Raw genomic sequence first — 20,105 nt, 5'->3', positions numbered from 1 at the left:
ACTAGCATATTAGCGTGTTAGCATATTAGCGTATTAACGTATTAGCACATTAGCATATTAGTATATTAGCATACTAGTATATTAGTGTGTTAGCGTATTAGCATATTAGCATATTATTGTGTTAGCATATTAGCATATTAGCATATTACCATATTAGCAAATTAGCATATTACCATAGCATATTAGCATACTAGCATATTAGCGTGTTAGCATATTAGCGAATTAGCATATTAGCATATTAGCATATTAGCATATTAGCATACTAGCATATTAGCGTGTTAGCATATCAGCATATTAGCATACTAGCATATTAGCGTGTTAGCATATTAGCGAATTAGCATATTAGCATATTAGCATATTAGCATATTAGCATATTAGCATACTAGCATATTAGCGTGTTAGCATATCAGCATATTAGCATATTAGCATATTAGCATGCTAACATATTAGCATGTTAGCATAGCGTATTAGCATATTAGCATATTAGCATATTAGCATATTAGCATATTAGCATATTAGCATATTAGCATTTTAGCATACTAGCATTTTAATGTGTTAGCAAATTAGCGTATTAGCATATTAGCATATTAGCATACTAGCATATTAGCGTGTTAGCATATTAACATATTAGCGTATTAGCATATTAGCATATTAGCATATTAGCATACTAGCATAGCGTATTAACATATTAACATATTAACATATTAACATATTAACATATTAACATATTAACATATTAGCATATTAGCATATTAACATATAACATATTAGCATATTATCATATTAGCATACTAACATATGAGCGTGTTGGCATATTAGTGTATTAGCATATTAGCATATTAGCATATTAGCATACCAGCGTATTAGCATATTAGCATATTAGCATATTAGCATTTTAGCATACTAGTATTTTAGTGTGTTAACATATTAGCATATTAGCATAATATATTAGCATACTAGCATATTAGCGAGTTAGCATTTTAGCATATTAGCATATTAACATTTTAGCATACTAGCATTTTACTGTGTTAGCATATTAGCGTATTAGCATATTAACATATTAGCATATTAGCATACTAGCATATTAGCGTATTAGCATATTAGCATATTAGCATACTAGCATATTAGCGACAGTATATTAGTGTATTAGCATATTAGCATAGCATACTAACATATTAGCGTGTTAGCATATTAGCATATTAGCGTATTAGCATATTAGCATATTAGCGTATTAGCATATTAGCGTATTAGCATTTTAGCATACTAGCATTTTAATGTGTTAGCATATTAACGTATTAGCATATTAGCAAACTAGCAAACTAGCATATTAGCATATTACCATAGCATATTAGCATATTAGCATATTAGCGTGTTAGCATATTAATGTATTAGCATATTAGCATATTGGCATATTAACATATTAGCGTGTTAGCATGTTAAATGCCATAGCATGCTATTAGCATGTTAGCGTGTTAGTGTATAAAACGCTTTAGCATGCTCAGATCAGCTCAGATTAGCATATTAGCATATTAGCATATTAGCATAGCATGTTAGCATATTAGAGTATTAACGTATTAGCATATTACTGTCATGCCCGGCTCGTCCGCTCCTCGTGTGTGCCACGCCCCCTAATTACCCACGTGTGATTTCCTGATCCTGCCCAGTCGTGTCTTGTTTCCTGCTGCCTTGTTCTGTGTATTTAAGTCCTGGTCTCCCCAGTTTGCTTTGTCTGTCAATAATGTCAGTAGAAGTCAGTCTGCGTCCAGTGTTCCCGGCTCCCCGAAGCCTGAATAAACCCCCGTTTTCCCGTATACTGTTGCCTGCCTGCTCCTTTCCCGCACGATCGCCGCTCTGCTCGCGATCACTCACCTCGACCCGTGACAGAATGACAGACCCACCGAAGAAGAGGAAGCAGAGACGAAGAAAGGTACCGGAGGAATCGATCGCTTTAGGTGCCTGCTCGCTCTCAAGCCCTGGGCTCCCTAACAAGGGTAGAGAGCGAGAGCCGGTCCTAGCCCCAGAGGTCAAGCCGCTCCAGTCCGGAGCTTGTTTCCTGTCCCGGCTCTGGGATAATAGCGACGATGAAGAGGAGGAGCTCGTCCTAATTCCGGGCGTTAATCCGCCTACGGAGGATGAGCTGCCACCCCTTGCACTGCACCAGTACTGCCCCAAGGGACTGAGTAATCGGGGCGGTATCCGCGCAGGTGGAGAGGCGATCCCGCGAGTACCCCGCTTCCCAAGGAGGACAGCGACCGTGCCTCCGCTGCCCGACGGGCCAGTCCCTCCTGTCGAGGTACCACCCTCGCCTCAGGAACGGTTGGCGCATAAGTTCTTCGCCCTCCAGGGCTTATTTTGGAGGGTGATCGGGGACCCAGCCATTCCCGAGGGTCCCGCAGCAACGCTCCTCACCGCAAGGCTCCAGAAAGGATTCGAGTCGTTCACCCCAGGTCGGGACCGGACGAGCTCGAGCACCTCGCGGAGGACCTGCAGGAGCTACTTCGTCTTAGACGAGCTCCTGACCCCTTGCCGACGTCGCCGCTTCCGCCATCCGTACAACCCCCTTCTCTGCAGCCTGCTACTGAGAAGCAGGCACTTCCTCTATCCGCGGACCCGGCTCCCGAGCAGGCGCAACGACCGACGCCTGCGCAGCCGCCTCCGCTGGCAACTACGGCCCTTGAGCCCGGGCCGCCCTCTGCGCTGCCGTCTGCGCAGCCGCCACCGCTTGCGCAGCCACCCGTGCAGCCAGCGCAGCCCCCAGCTGCAGCAGCTCCCGGGCAGGCGCCCCCTCTCCCTGCTGCAGCAGCTCCCGGGCAGGCGCCCCCACTGCAGCAACCTGCAGCTCCCGGGCAGGCGCCCCCACTGCAGCAACCTGCAGCTCCCGGGCAGGCGCCCCCACTGCAGCAAGCTCCTGTCCCTGACCGCGCTCCTGTCCCTGACCGCGCTCCTGTCCCTGACCGCGTTCCAGTTCCTGACCGCGCTGCAGCTCCCGGGCCGGCGCCCCCACGGCAACCACCTCCTGTTCCTGACCGCGCTGCAGCTCCCGGGCAGGCGCCCCCGCTGCAGCCGCCTGCTGCAGCTCCCGGGCAGGCGCCCCCCGCTGCAGCCAGCTCCCGTTCCTGACCGCGCTCCAGTTCCTGCAGAGGCGCCCCCTCTGCAGCCAGCTCCCGTTCCTGACCGCGCTCCAGTTCCTGCAGAGGCGCCCCCTCTGCAGCCGCCTGCTGCAGCTCCCGGGCAGGCGCCCCCTCTGCAGCCGCCTGCTGCAGCTCCCGGGCAGGCGCCCCCTCTGCAGCCGCCTGCTGCAGCTCCCGGGCAGGCGCCCCCTCTGCAGCCAGCTCCTGTTCCTGACCGTGTTCCAGTTCCTGACCGCGCTCCAGCTCCTGCAGAGGCACCCCCTCTGCAGCCGCCTGCTGCAGCTCCCGGGCAGGCGCCCCCACTGCAGCCACCTGCTGCAGCTCCCGGGCAGGCGCCCCCACTGCAGCCACCTCCTGTTCCTGACCGCGCTCCTGTTCCTGACCGCGCTCCTGTCCCTGCAGAGGCGCTCCCACTGCAGCCACCTGCTGCAGCTCCCGGGCAGGCGCCCCCACTGCAGTCACCTGCAGCTCCTGTCAGCGCTCCAGTTCCTGACCGCGCTGCAGCAGCTCCCGAGGCGCCCCCTGTGACAGTTTCTCCCTCGCCCCGGCGAACTCGACCCCAACCTGGGGTCATGTCTGTGTCCCGTAAAGGGAGGGGACACAGACGCAGGGCTGGGGTCCCGCCCGCCCTGCCCCCTGGCTCGCCCTGCCTCGCCTGCGCTGGGGCTCGGTTGGCGCCTGCGGGTCCTGGCCCTCCGGGTCGGCTGTCGCCTGCAGGTCCCTCTCCGGTGCCTCGTCGCCCTGCCTCGCTCCCCTCTCCGGGTCCTGGTCGGTCGCCTGGGGGTTCTCCGACGGCGGCTCCTCGGTCGCCTGCGGGGCCCCTACCTCCGGCCCTCCCCCGGACGTCGCCGCCTGCTGCGGCTCCCCCCTCCTCCGTGCCTTCGCCCTGGCCCCTTCCAGCTCCCTCGTCCCCTTCCCTGGTGCTCCCTCCTGCTCCCTCCCTGGCCCCTCCGCGGGTCCCTCGCCCTGCCTCCTCTGCCCCTTCTCGGTCCCCTTCGGCTCCGGCCTCCCGGCCGCCTGCGGCCCCTCCGGCTGCCGCCCGTCGCCCGCTGGGGCTCCCACGGGCTCCCCTTTGTTCCCCCGCCTTCTCTCCCTTCTCTCCTGCCCTGGTCCCTCCTTTGTTTGCTCCTCCTCCTGTCTTTCCTCCTTTCTCCGTTCCTCGTCCCTTTGTTCCTCCCGTCTCTGTTCCTTGTGCCCCGGTGTACCCGCCTTGCACTCCTGGCCCCTTTGTTCCGCCCGTTCCTTCTGTGTCTCCCTTCCTGGTTTGCCTGTCTGCCTTCCCGACCCTCTGTCAGGTTTTGTCTTTTGTCTTGTCCCTCGCTCTGTTTTGTACCTCGGTCCTGTTCCCTGTCCTGCGTTGATTCTGTTCTTGTTTTCCAGGTCCTGTCCTGCCTCGTCCCGTCCGTCGCCCCCTTCCTTGGCGCGCCCGGTGTAGCGCGCCTTTGGGGGGGGGTTCTGTCATGCCCGGCTCGTCCGCTCCTCGTGTGTGCCACGCCCCCTAATTACCCACGTGTGATTTCCTGATCCTGCCCAGTCGTGTCTTGTTTCCTGCTGCCTTGTTCTGTGTATTTAAGTCCTGGTCTCCCCAGTTTGCTTTGTCTGTCAATAATGTCAGTAGAAGTCAGTCTGCGTCCAGTGTTCCCGGCTCCCCGAAGCCTGAATAAACCCCCGTTTTCCCGTATACTGTTGCCTGCCTGCTCCTTTCCCGCACGATCGCCGCTCTGCTCGCGATCACTCACCTCGTCCCGTGACAATTAGCATATTAGTATATTAGCATACTAGTATATTAGTGTGTTAGCATATTAGCGTATTAGCATATTAGCATATTATTGTGTTAGCATATTAGCATATTAGCAAATTAGCATATTACCATAGCATATTAGCATACTAGCATATTAGCATACTAGCATATTAGCGTGTTAGCATATTAACGTATTAACGTATTAGCATATTAGCATATTAGCATATTAGTATATTAGCATACTAGTATATTAGTGTGTTAGCATATTAGCGTATTAGCATATTAGCATATTATTGTGTTAGCATATTAGCATATTAGCATATTAGCATATTAGCAAATTAGCATATTACCATAGCATATTAGCATACTAGCATATTAGTGTGTTAGCATATTAGCGTATTAACGTATTAGCATATTAGCATATTAGTATATTAGCATACTAGTATATTAGTGTGTTAGCATATTAGCGTATTAGCATATTAGCATATTATTGTGTTAGCATATTAGCATATTAGTATACTAGCATAGCGTGTTAGCATATCAGCATATTAGCATATTAGCATATTAGCATGCTAACATATTAGCATGTTAGTATAGCGTTTTAGCATATTAGCATATTAGCATATTAGCACATTAGCATTTTAGCATACTAGCATTTTAATGTGTTAGCATATTAGCGTATTAGCATATTAGCATATTAGCATACTAGCATATTAGCGTGTTAGCATATTAAAGTATTAGCGTATTAGCATATTAGCATATTAGCATATTAGTATATTAGCATATTAACTTATTAACGTATTAGCATATTAACGTATTAACATATTAGCATATTAGCATATTAGCATACTAGCATAGCGTATTAACATATTAACATAACATATTAGCATATTAGCATATTAACATATTAACATATTAGCATATTAGCATATTAGCATACTATCATATGAGCGTGTTGGCATATTAGTGTATTAGCATATTAGCATATTAGCATATTAGCATACCAGCATTTTAGCGTATTAGCAAATTAGCATATTAGTATATTAGCATTTTAGCATACTAGCATTTTAGTGTGTTAGCATATTAGCATATTAGCATATTAGCGTTTTAGCATATTAGCATATTAGCGTATTAACATATTAGCATATTAGCATATTAGCATAACATATTAACATATTAGCATACTAGCTTATTAGCATGTTAGCATATTAGCGTATTAGCATATTAGCATATTAGCATATTAGCATTTTAGCGTGTTAGCATATTAACGTATTAGCATATTAGCAAATTAGCATATTAGCATATTACCATAGCATATTAGCATATTAGCATGTTAGCATATTAACGTATTAGCATATTAACGTATTAGCATATTAGCATACTAGCATACTAGCATATTAACATATTAGCATATAAGCATATTAGTATACTAGCATTTTAGCGTGTTAACATATTAGCGTATTAGCATATTAGAAAATTAGCACATTAGCATATTAGCATATTACCATAGCATATTAGCATACTAGCATATTACCATATTAGCATATTACCATAGCATATTAGCATACTAGCATATTAGTAAATTAGCATATTAGCATATTAGCATATTAGCATAGCATATTAGCATACTAGCATATTAACGTGTTAGCATATCAGCATATTAGCATATTAGCGTATTAGCATATTAGCATATTAGCATATTAGCATATCAGTATACTAACATATTAGCGTGTTAGCATATTATCGTATTAGCATATTAGCATATTAGCACACTAGCATATTAGCGTGTTAGCGTGTTAGCATATTAGCATATTAGCATATTAACATAGTAGCATATTAGCATACTAGCATACTAGCTTATTAGCGTGTTAGCATATTAGCATATTAGTATATTAGCATATTAGCTTATTAACATGTTAGCTATTTAACGTATTAACATATTAGCATATTAGCATATTAGCATATTAGCATATTAGCATACTAGCATAGCGTATTAACATATTAGCATATTAACATATTAACATAATAGCATATTAGCATATTAGCATATTAGCATACTAACATATGAGCGTGTTGGTATATTAGTGTATTAGCATATTAACATATTAGCTTACTAGCTTATTAGCATGTTAGCATATTAGCGTATTACCATATTAGCATATTAGCATATTAGCATATTAGCATTTTAGCATTTTAGTGTGTTAGTATATTAACGTATTAGCATATTAGCAAATTAGCATATTAGTATATTACCATTGCATATTAGCATATTAGCATGTTAGCATATTAACATATTAGCATATTAGCATACTAGCATACTAGCATACTAGTATACTAGCATATTAGCATATTAGCAAATTAGCACATTACTATACTAGCATTTTAGCGTGTTAACATAGCGTATTAGCATATTAGCAAATTAGCATATTAGCAAATTAGCATATTAGTATATTAGCATATTACCATAGCATATTAGCATACTAGCATATTAGCATATTAGCATATTACCATAGCATATTAGCATACTAGCATATTAGTGTATTAGCATATTAGTAAATTAGCATATTAGCATATTAGCATATTAGCATATTAGCATAGCATATTAGCATACTAGCATATTAGCGTGTTAGCATATTAGCATATTAGCATATTAGCATATTAGCATATTAGTATACTAACATATTAGCGTGTTAGCATATTAGCATATTAGCATATTAGCATATTAGCATATTAACATATTAGCATAATAGCATACTAGCATACTAGCTTATTAGCGTGTTAGCATATTAGCATATTAGCATATTAGCATACTAGCATAGCGTATTAATATATTAGCATATTAGCATACTAGCATAGCGTGTTGGCATATTAGCATATTAGCATATTAGCATATTAGCGTGTTAGCATATTACCGTGTTAGCATATTACCGTGTTAGTGTATTAACATATTAGCATATTAGCATATTAGCATATTAGCATACTAGCATATTAGCGTGTTAGCATATTAGCATATTAGCATATTAGCGTTTTAGCATATTAGCATATTAGCGTATTAACATATTAGCATATTAGCATATTAGCATAACATATTAACATATTAGCATACTAGCTTATTAGCATGTTAGCATATTAGCGTATTAGCATATTAGCATATTAGCATTTTAGCGTGTTAGCATATTAACGTATTAGCATATTAGCAAATTAGCATATTAGCATATTACCATAGCATATTAGCATATTAGCATGTTAGCATATTAACGTATTAGCATATTAACGTATTAGCATATTAGCATACTAGCATACTAGCATATTAACATATTAGCATATAAGCATATTAGTATACTAGCATTTTTGCGTGTTAACATATTAGCGTATTAGCATATTAGAAAATTAGCACATTAGCATATTAGCATATTACCATAGCATATTAGCATACTAGCATATTACCATATTAGCATATTACCATAGCATATTAGCATACTAGCATATTAGTAAATTAGCATATTAGCATATTAGCATATTAGCATATTAGCATATTAGCATATTAGCATAGCATATTAGCATACTAGCATATTAATGTGTTAGCATATCAGCATATTAGCATATTAGCGTATTAGCATATTAGCATATTAGCATATTAGCATATTAGCATATTAGCATATCAGTATACTAACATATTAGCGTGTTAGCATATTATCGTATTAGCATATTAGCATATTAGCACACTAGCATATTAGCGTGTTAGCGTGTTAGCATATTAGCATATTAGCATATTAACATAGTAGCATATTAGCATACTAGCATACTAGCTTATTAGCGTGTTAGCATATTAGCATATTAGTATATTAGCATATTAGCTTATTAACATGTTAGCTATTTAACGTATTAACATATTAGCATATTAGCATATTAGCATATTAGCATATTAGCATACTAGCATAGCGTATTAACATATTAGCATATTAACATATTAACATAATAGCATATTAGCATATTAGCATATTAGCATACTAACATATGAGCGTGTTGGTATATTAGTGTATTAGCATATTAACATATTAGCTTACTAGCTTATTAGCATGTTAGCATATTAGCGTATTACCATATTAGCATATTAGCATATTAGCATATTAGCATTTTAGCATTTTAGCATTTTAGCGTGTTAGTATATTAACGTATTAGCATATTAGCAAATTAGCATATTAGTATATTACCATTGCATATTAGCATATTAGCATGTTAGCATATTAACATATTAGCATATTAGCATACTAGCATACTAGCATACTAGCATACTAGCATACTAGTATACTAGCATATTAGCATATTAGCATATTAGTATACTAGCATTTTAGCGTGTTAACATATTAGCGTATTAGCATATTAGCAAATTAGCATATTAGCAAATTAGCATATTAGTATATTAGCATATTACCATAGCATATTAGCATACTAGCATATTAGCATATTAGCATATTACCATAGCATATTAGCATACTAGCATATTAGTGTATTAGCATATTAGTAAATTAGCATATTAGCATATTAGCATATTAGCATATTAGCATAGCATATTAGCATACTAGCATATTAGCGTGTTAGCATATTAGCATATTAGCATATTAGCATATTAGCATATTAGCATATTAGTATACTAACATATTAGCGTGTTAGCATATTAGCATATTAGCATATTAGCATATTAGCATATTAGCATATTAACATATTAGCATATTACCATAGCATATTAGCATACTAGCATATTAGCGTGTTAGCACTTTAGCATATTAGCATATTAGCATATTAGCATATTAGCATATTAGCATATTAGCATACTAACATATTAGCGTGTTAGCATATTAGCGAATTAGCATATTAGCATATTAACATATTAGCATACTAGCATATTAGCGTGTTAGCATATCAGCATATTAGCATAGCATATTAGCATACTAGCATATTAGCGTGTTAGCATATTAGCATATTAGCATATTAGCATATTAGCATATTAGCATATTAGTATACTAACATATTAGCGTGTTAGCATATTAGCATATTAGCATATTAGCATATTAGCATATTAACATATTAGCATATTAGCATACTAGCATACTAGCTTATTAGCGTGTTAGCATATTAGCATATTAGCATATTAGCATACTAGCATAGCGTATTAATATATTAGCATATTAGCATACTAGCATAGCGTGTTGGCATATTAGCATATTAGCATATTAGCATATTAGCGTGTTAGCATATTACCGTGTTAGCATATTACCGTGTTAGCGTATTAACATATTAGCATATTAGCATATTAGCATATTAGCATATTAGCATATTAGCATATTAGCATACTAGCATATTAGCGTGTTAGCATATTAACGTATTACCATATTAGCATATTAGCATATTAACATATTAGCGTGTTAGCATATTAGCGTATTAACATATTAGCATATTAGCATATTATCATACTAGCATGTTAGCATGTTAGCATATTAGTGTATTAGCATATTAACATATTAGCATATTAGCATGTTAGCATATTAACATTTTAGCATATTAGCATATTAGCATATTAGCATATTAGCGTGTTAGCATATTAGCATATTAGCATACTAGCATAGCGTATTAACATATTAGCATATTAGCATACTAGTATTTTAGCATGTTAGCATATTAACATATTAGCATATTAGCATATTAGCATATTACCATAGCATATTAGCATATTAGCATATTAGCATATTAGCGTGTTAGCATATTAACGTATTAGCATATGAACATACTAGCGTATTAGCATATTAGCATATTAGCATATTAGCATATTAGCATACTAGCATTTTAGCGTGTTAGCATATTAACATATTAACATATTAGCATATTAGCATATTAGTATACTAACATATTAGCGTGTTAGCATATTATCGTATTAGCATATTAGCATATTAACATATTAGCATATTAGCACACTAGCATATTAGCGTGTTAGCATGTTAGCATATTAGCATATTAGCATATTAGCATATTAATATATTAGCATATTAGCATTTTAGCGTGTTAGCATATTAACGTATTAGCATATTAGCAAATTAGCATATTAGTATATTACCATTGCATATTAGCATATTAGCATGTTAGCATATTAACATATTAGCATATTAGCATACTAGCATACTAGCATACTAGCATACTAGCATATTAGCATATTAGCATATTAGTATACTAGCATTTTAGCGTGTTAACATATTAGCGTATTAGCATATTAGCAAATTAGCATATTAGTATATTAGCATATTACCATAGCATATTAGCATACTAGCATATTAGCATATTAGCATATTACCATAGCATATTAGCATACTAGCATATTAGTGTATTAGCATATTAGTAAATTAGCATATTAGCATATTAGCATATTAGCATATTAGCATATTAGTATACTAACATATTAGCGTGTTAGCATATTATCGTATTAGCATATTAGCATATTAGCACACTAGCATATTAGCATGTTAGCGTTTTAGCATATTAGCATATTAGCATATTAACATATTAGCATATTAGCATACTAGCATACTAGCTTATTAGCGTGTTAGCATATTAGCATATTAGCATATTAGCATACTAGCATAGCGTATTAATATATTAGCATATTAGCATACTAGCATAGCGTGTTGGCATATTAGCATATTAGCATATTAGCATATTAGCATATTAGCGTGTTAGCATATTACCGTGTTAGCGTATTAACATATTAGCATATTAGCATATTAGCATATTAGCATACTAGCATATTAGCGTGTTAGCATATTAACGTATTACCATATTAGCATATTAGCATATTAACATATTAGCGTGTTAGCATATTAGCGTATTAACATATTAGCATATTAGCATATTATCATACTAGCATGTTAGCATGTTAGCATATTAGTGTATTAGCATATTAACATATTAGCATATTAGCATGTTAGCATATTAACATTTTAGCATATTAGCATATTAGCATATTAGCGTGTTAGCATATTAGCATATTAGCATACTAGCATAGCGTATTAACATATTAGCATATTAGCATACTAGTATTTTAGCATGTTAGCATATTAACATATTAGCATATTAGCATATTAGCATATTACCATAGCATATTAGCATATTAGCATATTAGCGTGTTAGCATATTAACTTATTAGCATATTAACATACTAGCGTATTAGCATATTAGCATATTAGCATATTAGCATATTAGCATACTAGCATTTTAGCGTGTTAGCATATTAGCGTATTAGCATATTAGCATATTAGCATAGTGTATTAGCATACTAGCATATTAACGTGTTAGCATATTAGCATATTAGTGTATTAGCATATTAGCATATTAGTATACTAATATATTAGCGTGTTAGCATATTATCGTATTAGCATATTAGCATATTAGCATATTAACATATTAGCATATTAGCACACTAGCATATTAGCGTGTTAGCATGTTAGCATATTAACATATTAGCATATTAGCATATTAACATATTAGCATATTAGCATACTAGTATACTAGCTTATTAGCGTGTTAGCATATTAGCGTATTAGCATATTAGCATATTAGCATATTATTGTGTTAGCATATTAGCATATTAGCATATTAGCAAATTAGCATATTACCATAGCATATTAGCATACTAGCATATTAGCGTGTTAGCACTTTAGCATATTAGCATATTAGCATATTAGCATATTAGCATATTAGCATACTAACATATTAGCGTGTTAGCATATTAGCGAATTAGCATATTAGCATATTAACATATTAGCATACTAGCATATTAGCGTGTTAGCATATCAGCATATTAGCATATTAGCATATTAGCATATTAGCATATTAGCATATTAGCATGCTAACATATTAGCATGTTAGCATAGCGTATTAGCATATTAGCATATTAGCATATTAGCATATTAGCATTTTAGCATACTAGCATTTTAATGTGTTAGCATATTAGCGTATTAGCATATTAGCATATTAGCATACTAGCATATTAGCGTATTAGCATATTAGCATATTAGCATACTAGCATATTAGCGTGTTAGCATATTAACGTATTAGCGTATTAGCATATTAGCATATTAGCATATTAGTATATTAGCATATTAGCTTATTAACGTGTTAGCATATTAACGTATTAACATATTAGCATATTAGCATATTAGCATATTAGCATATTAGCATACTAGCATAGCGTATTAACATATTAACATATTAACATATTAACATAACATATTAGCATATTAACATAACATATTAGCATATTAGCATATTAGCATATTAGCATACTAACATATGAGCGTGTTGGCATATTAGTGTATTAGCATATTAGCATATTAGCATATTAACAATTAGCATATTAGCAAATTAGCATATTAGCATATTAGCATATTACCATAGCATATTAGCATATTAGCATGTTAGAATATTAACGTATTAGCATATTAGCATATTAGCATACTAGCATACTAGCATATTAGCATATTAGCATATTAGCATATTAGTATACTAGCATTTTAGCGTGTTAACATAGCGTATTAGCATATTAGCATATTAGCATATTAGCATAGTGTATTAGCATATTAGCATATTATTGTGTTAGCATATTAGCATATTAGCATATTAGCAAATTAGCATATTACCATAGCATATTAGCATACTAGCATATTAGCATATTAGCATATTAGCATATTAGTATACTAGCATTTTAGCGTGTTAACATAGCGTATTAGCATATTAGCATATTAGCATATTAGCATAGTGTATTAGCATATTAGCATATTATTGTGTTAGCATATTAGCATATTAGCATATTAGCAAATTAGCATATTACCATAGCATATTAGCATACTAGCATATTAGTGTGTTAGCATATTAGCGTATTAACGTATTAGCATATTAGCATATTAGTATATTAGCATACTAGTATATTAGTGTGTTAGCATATTAGCGTATTAGCATATTAGCATATTATTGTGTTAGCATATTAGCATATTAGCATATTAGTATACTAGCATAGCGTGTTAGCATATCAGCATATTAGCATATTAGCATATTAGCATGCTAACATATTAGCATGTTAGTATAGCGTTTTAGCATATTAGCATATTAGCATATTAGCACATTAGCATTTTAGCATACTAGCATTTTAATGTGTTAGCATATTAGCGTATTAGCATATTAGCATATTAGCATACTAGCATATTAGCGTGTTAGCATATTAAAGTATTAGCGTATTAGCATATTAGCATATTAGCATATTAGTATATTAGCATATTAACTTATTAACGTATTAGCATATTAACGTATTAACATATTAGCATATTAGCATATTAGCATACTAGCATAGCGTATTAACATATTAACATATTAACATATTAGCATATTAGCATATTAACATATTAACATATTAGCATATTAGCATATTAGCATACTATCATATGAGCGTGTTGGCATATTAGTGTATTAGCATATTAGCATATTAGCATATTAGCATACCAGCATTTTAGCGTATTAGCAAATTAGCATATTAGTATATTAGCATTTTAGCATACTAGCATTTTAGTGTGTTAGCATATTAGCATATTAGCATATTAGCGTTTTAGCATATTAGCATATTAGCGTATTAACATATTAGCATATTAGCATATTAGCATATTAGCATAACATATTAACATATTAGCATACTAGCTTATTAGCATGTTAGCATATTAGCGTATTAGCATATTAGCATATTAGCATATTAGCATTTTAGCGTGTTAGCATATTAACGTATTAGCATATTAGCAAATTAGCATATTAGCATATTACCATAGCATATTAGCATATTAGCATGTTAGCATATTAACGTATTAGCATATTAACGTATTAGCATATTAGCATACTAGCATACTAGCATATTAACATATTAGCATATAAGCATATTAGTATACTAGCATTTTAGCGTGTTAACATATTAGCGTATTAGCATATTAGAAAATTAGCACATTAGCATATTAGCATATTACCATAGCATATTAGCATACTAGCATATTACCATATTAGCATATTACCATAGCATATTAGCATACTAGCATATTAGTAAATTAGCATATTAGCATATTAGCATATTAGCATAGCATATTAGCATACTAGCATATTAACGTGTTAGCATATCAGCATATTAGCATATTAGCGTATTAGCATATTAGCATATTAGCATATTAGCATATCAGTATACTAACATATTAGCGTGTTAGCATATTATCGTATTAGCATATTAGCATATTAGCACACTAGCATATTAGCGTGTTAGCGTGTTAGCATATTAGCATATTAGCATATTAACATAGTAGCATATTAGCATACTAGCATACTAGCTTATTAGCGTGTTAGCATATTAGCATATTAGTATATTAGCATATTAGCTTATTAACATGTTAGCTATTTAACGTATTAACATATTAGCATATTAGCATATTAGCATATTAGCATATTAGCATACTAGCATAGCGTATTAACATATTAGCATATTAACATATTAACATAATAGCATATTAGCATATTAGCATATTAGCATACTAACATATGAGCGTGTTGGTATATTAGTGTATTAGCATATTAACATATTAGCTTACTAGCTTATTAGCATGTTAGCATATTAGCGTATTACCATATTAGCATATTAGCATATTAGCATATTAGCATTTTAGCATTTTAGTGTGTTAGTATATTAACGTATTAGCATATTAGCAAATTAGCATATTAGTATATTACCATTGCATATTAGCATATTAGCATGTTAGCATATTAACATATTAGCATATTAGCATACTAGCATACTAGCATACTAGTATACTAGCATATTAGCATATTAGCAAATTAGCACATTACTATACTAGCATTTTAGCGTGTTAACATAGCGTATTAGCATATTAGCAAATTAGCATATTAGCAAATTAGCATATTAGTATATTAGCATATTACCATAGCATATTAGCATACTAGCATATTAGCATATTAGCATATTACCATAGCATATTAGCATACTAGCATATTAGTGTATTAGCATATTAGTAAATTAGCATATTAGCATATTAGCATATTAGCATATTAGCATAGCATATTAGCATACTAGCATATTAGCGTGTTAGCATATTAACATATTAGCATATTAGCATATTAGCATATTAGTATACTAACATATTAGCGTGTTAGCATATTAGCATATTAGCATATTAGCATATTAGCATATTAACATATTAGCATAATAGCATACTAGCATACTAGCTTATTAGCGTGTTAGCATATTAGCATATTAGCATATTAGCATACTAGCATAGCGTATTAATATATTAGCATATTAGCATACTAGCATAGCGTGTTGGCATATTAGCATATTAGCATATTAGCATATTAGCGTGTTAGCATATTACCGTGTTAGCATATTACCGTGTTAGTGTATTAACATATTAGCATATTAGCATATTAGCATATTAGCATACTAGCATATTAGCGTGTTAGCATATTAGCATATTAGCATATTAGCGTTTTAGCATATTAGCATATTAGCGTATTAACATATTAGCATATTAGCATATTAGCATAACATATTAACATATTAGCATACTAGCTTATTAGCATGTTAGCATATTAGCGTATTAGCATATTAGCATATTAGCATTTTAGCGTGTTAGCATATTAACGTATAGCATATTAGCAAATTAGCATATTAGCATATTACCATAGCATATTAGCATATTAGCATGTTAGCATATTAACGTATTAGCATATTAACGTATTAGCATATTAGCATACTAGCATACTAGCATATTAACATATTAGCATATAAGCATATTAGTATACTAGCATTTTTGCGTGGTTAACATATTAGCGTATTAGCATATTAGAAAATTAGCACATTAGCATATTAGCATATTACCATAGCATATTAGCATACTAGCATATTACCATATTAGCATATTACCATAGCATATTAGCATACTAGCATATTAGTAAATTAGCATATTAGCATATTAGCATATTAGCATATTAGCATATTAGCATATTAGCATAGCATATTAGCATACTAGCATATTAATGTGTTAGCATATCAGCATATTAGCATATTAGCGTATTAGCATATTAGCATATTAGCATATTAGCATATTAGCATATTAGCATATCAGTATACTAACATATTAGCGTGTTAGCATATTATCGTATTAGCATATTAGCATATTAGCACACTAGCATATTAGCGTGTTAGCGTGTTAGCATATTAGCATATTAGCATATTAACATAGTAGCATATTAGCATACTAGCATACTAGCTTATTAGCGTGTTAGCATATTAGCATATTAGTATATTAGCATATTAGCTTATTAACATGTTAGCTATTTAACGTATTAACATATTAGCATATTAGCATATTAGCATATTAGCATATTAGCATACTAGCATAGCGTATTAACATATTAGCATATTAACATATTAACATAATAGCATATTAGCATATTAGCATATTAGCATACTAACATATGAGCGTGTTGGTATATTAGTGTATTAGCATATTAACATATTAGCTTACTAGCTTATTAGCATGTTAGCATATTAGCGTATTACCATATTAGCATATTAGCATATTAGCATATTAGCATTTTAGCATTTTAGCGTGTTAGTATATTAAGCTATTAGCATATTAGCAAATTAGCATATTAGTATATTACCATTGCATATTAGCATATTAGCATGTTAGCATATTAACATATTAGCATATTAGCATACTAGATACTAGCATACTAGCATACTAGCCATACTAGTATACTAGCATATTAGCATATTAGCATATTAGTATACTAGCATTTTAGCGTGTTAACATATTAGGCTATTAGCATATTAGCAAATTAGCATATTAGCAAATTAGCATATTAGTATATTAGCATATTACCATAGCATATTAGCATACTAGCATATTAGCATATTAGCATATTACCATAGCATATTAGCATACTAGCATATTAGTGTATTAGCATATTAGTAAATTAGCATATTAGCATATTAGCATATTAGCATATTAGCATAGCATATTAGCATACTAGCATATTAGCGTGTTAGCATATTAGCATATTAGCATATTAGCATATAGCATATTAGTATACTAACATATTAGCGTGTTAGCATATTAGCATATTAGCATATTAGCATATTAGCATATTACATATAGCATATTACATAGCATATTAGCATACTAGCATATTAGCGTGTTAGCACTTTAGCATATTAGCATATTAGCATATTAGCATATTAGCATATTAGCATATAGCATATAACATATTAGCGTGTTGACTATTAGCGAATTAGCATATTAGCATATTAACATATAGCATACTAGCTATAGGTGTAGCATATCAGATATTAGCATAGCATATTAGCATACTACATATTAGCGTGTTAGCATATTAGCATATTAGCATATTAGCATATAGCATATTAGCATATTAGTATACTAACATATTAGCGTGTTAGCATATTAGCATATTAGCATATTAGCATATTAGCATATTAATCATATTAGCATATTAGCAATACTAGCATACTAGCTTTTAGGTGTTAGCATATTAGCATATAGATTAGCAGGTAATATAGCATATTAGCATACTGGTGTTGGCATATAGCATATTAGCATATTAGCATATTACGGTGTTAGCTATACTGTAGCATATTACGTGTTAGCGTATTAATATTAGCATATTAGCATATTAGCATTAACATATTAGCATATTAGCATACTAGCATATTAGGCTGTTAGCTATTAACGTATTACCATATTGACATATTAGCATATTAACATATTAGCTGGTTAGCATATTAGCGTATTAACATATTAGCATATTTAGCATATTATCATACTAGCATGTTAGCATTTAGCATATTAGTGTATTAGCATATTACATATTAGCATATTAGCATGTTAGCATATTAACATTTTAGCATATTAGCATATTAGCATATTACGTGTTAGCATATTAGCAATATTAGCATACTAGGCATAGCGTATTAACATATTAGCATATTAGCATACTAGTATTTGCATACTAGCATAGCGTATTAACATATTAGCATATTAGCATACTAGTATTTTAGCATGTTAGCATATTAACATATTAGCATATTAGCATATTAGCATATTACCATAGCATATTAGCATATTAGCATATTAGCATATTAGCGTGTTAGCATATTAACGTATTAGCATATGAACATACTAGCGTATTAGCATATTAGCATATTAGCATATTAGCATATTAGCATACTAGCATTTTAGCGTGTTAGCATATTAACATATTAACATATTAGCATATTAGCATATTAGTATACTAACATATTAGCGTGTTAGCATATTATCGTATTAGCATATTAGCATATTAACATATTAGCATATTAGCACACTAGCATATTAGCGTGTTAGCATGTTAGCATATTAGCATATTAGCATATTAGCATATTAATATATTAGCATATTAGCATTTTAGCGTGTTAGCATATTAACGTATTAGCATATTAGCAAATTAGCATATTAGTATATTACCATTGCATATTAGCATATTAGCATGTTAGCATATTAACATATTAGCATATTAGCATACTAGCATACTAGCATACTAGCATACTAGCATATTAGCATATTAGCATATTAGTATACTAGCATTTTAGCGTGTTAACATATTAGCGTATTAGCATATTAGCAAATTAGCATATTAGTATATTAGCATATTACCATAGCATATTAGCATACTAGCATATTAGCATATTAGCATATTACCATAGCATATTAGCATACTAGCATATTAGTGTATTAGCATATTAGTAAATTAGCATATTAGCATATTAGCATATTAGCATATTAGCATATTAGTATACTAACATATTAGCGTGTTAGCATATTATCGTATTAGCATATTAGCATATTAGCACACTAGCATATTAGCATGTTAGCGTTTTAGCATATTAGCATATTAGCATATTAACATATTAGCATATTAGCATACTAGCATACTAGCTTATTAGCGTGTTAGCATATTAGCATATTAGCATATTAGCATACTAGCATAGCGTATTAATATATTAGCATATTAGCATACTAGCATAGCGTGTTGGCATATTAGCATATTAGCATATTAGCATATTAGCGTGTTAGCATATTACC

The sequence above is a fragment of the Brienomyrus brachyistius genome, unplaced genomic scaffold, assembly GCF_023856365.1.
Source record: "Brienomyrus brachyistius isolate T26 unplaced genomic scaffold, BBRACH_0.4 scaffold40, whole genome shotgun sequence".
NCBI classification, from domain to species: domain Eukaryota; kingdom Metazoa; phylum Chordata; class Actinopteri; order Osteoglossiformes; family Mormyridae; genus Brienomyrus; species Brienomyrus brachyistius.
Note: the sequence above shows the minus strand (reverse complement) of the source record.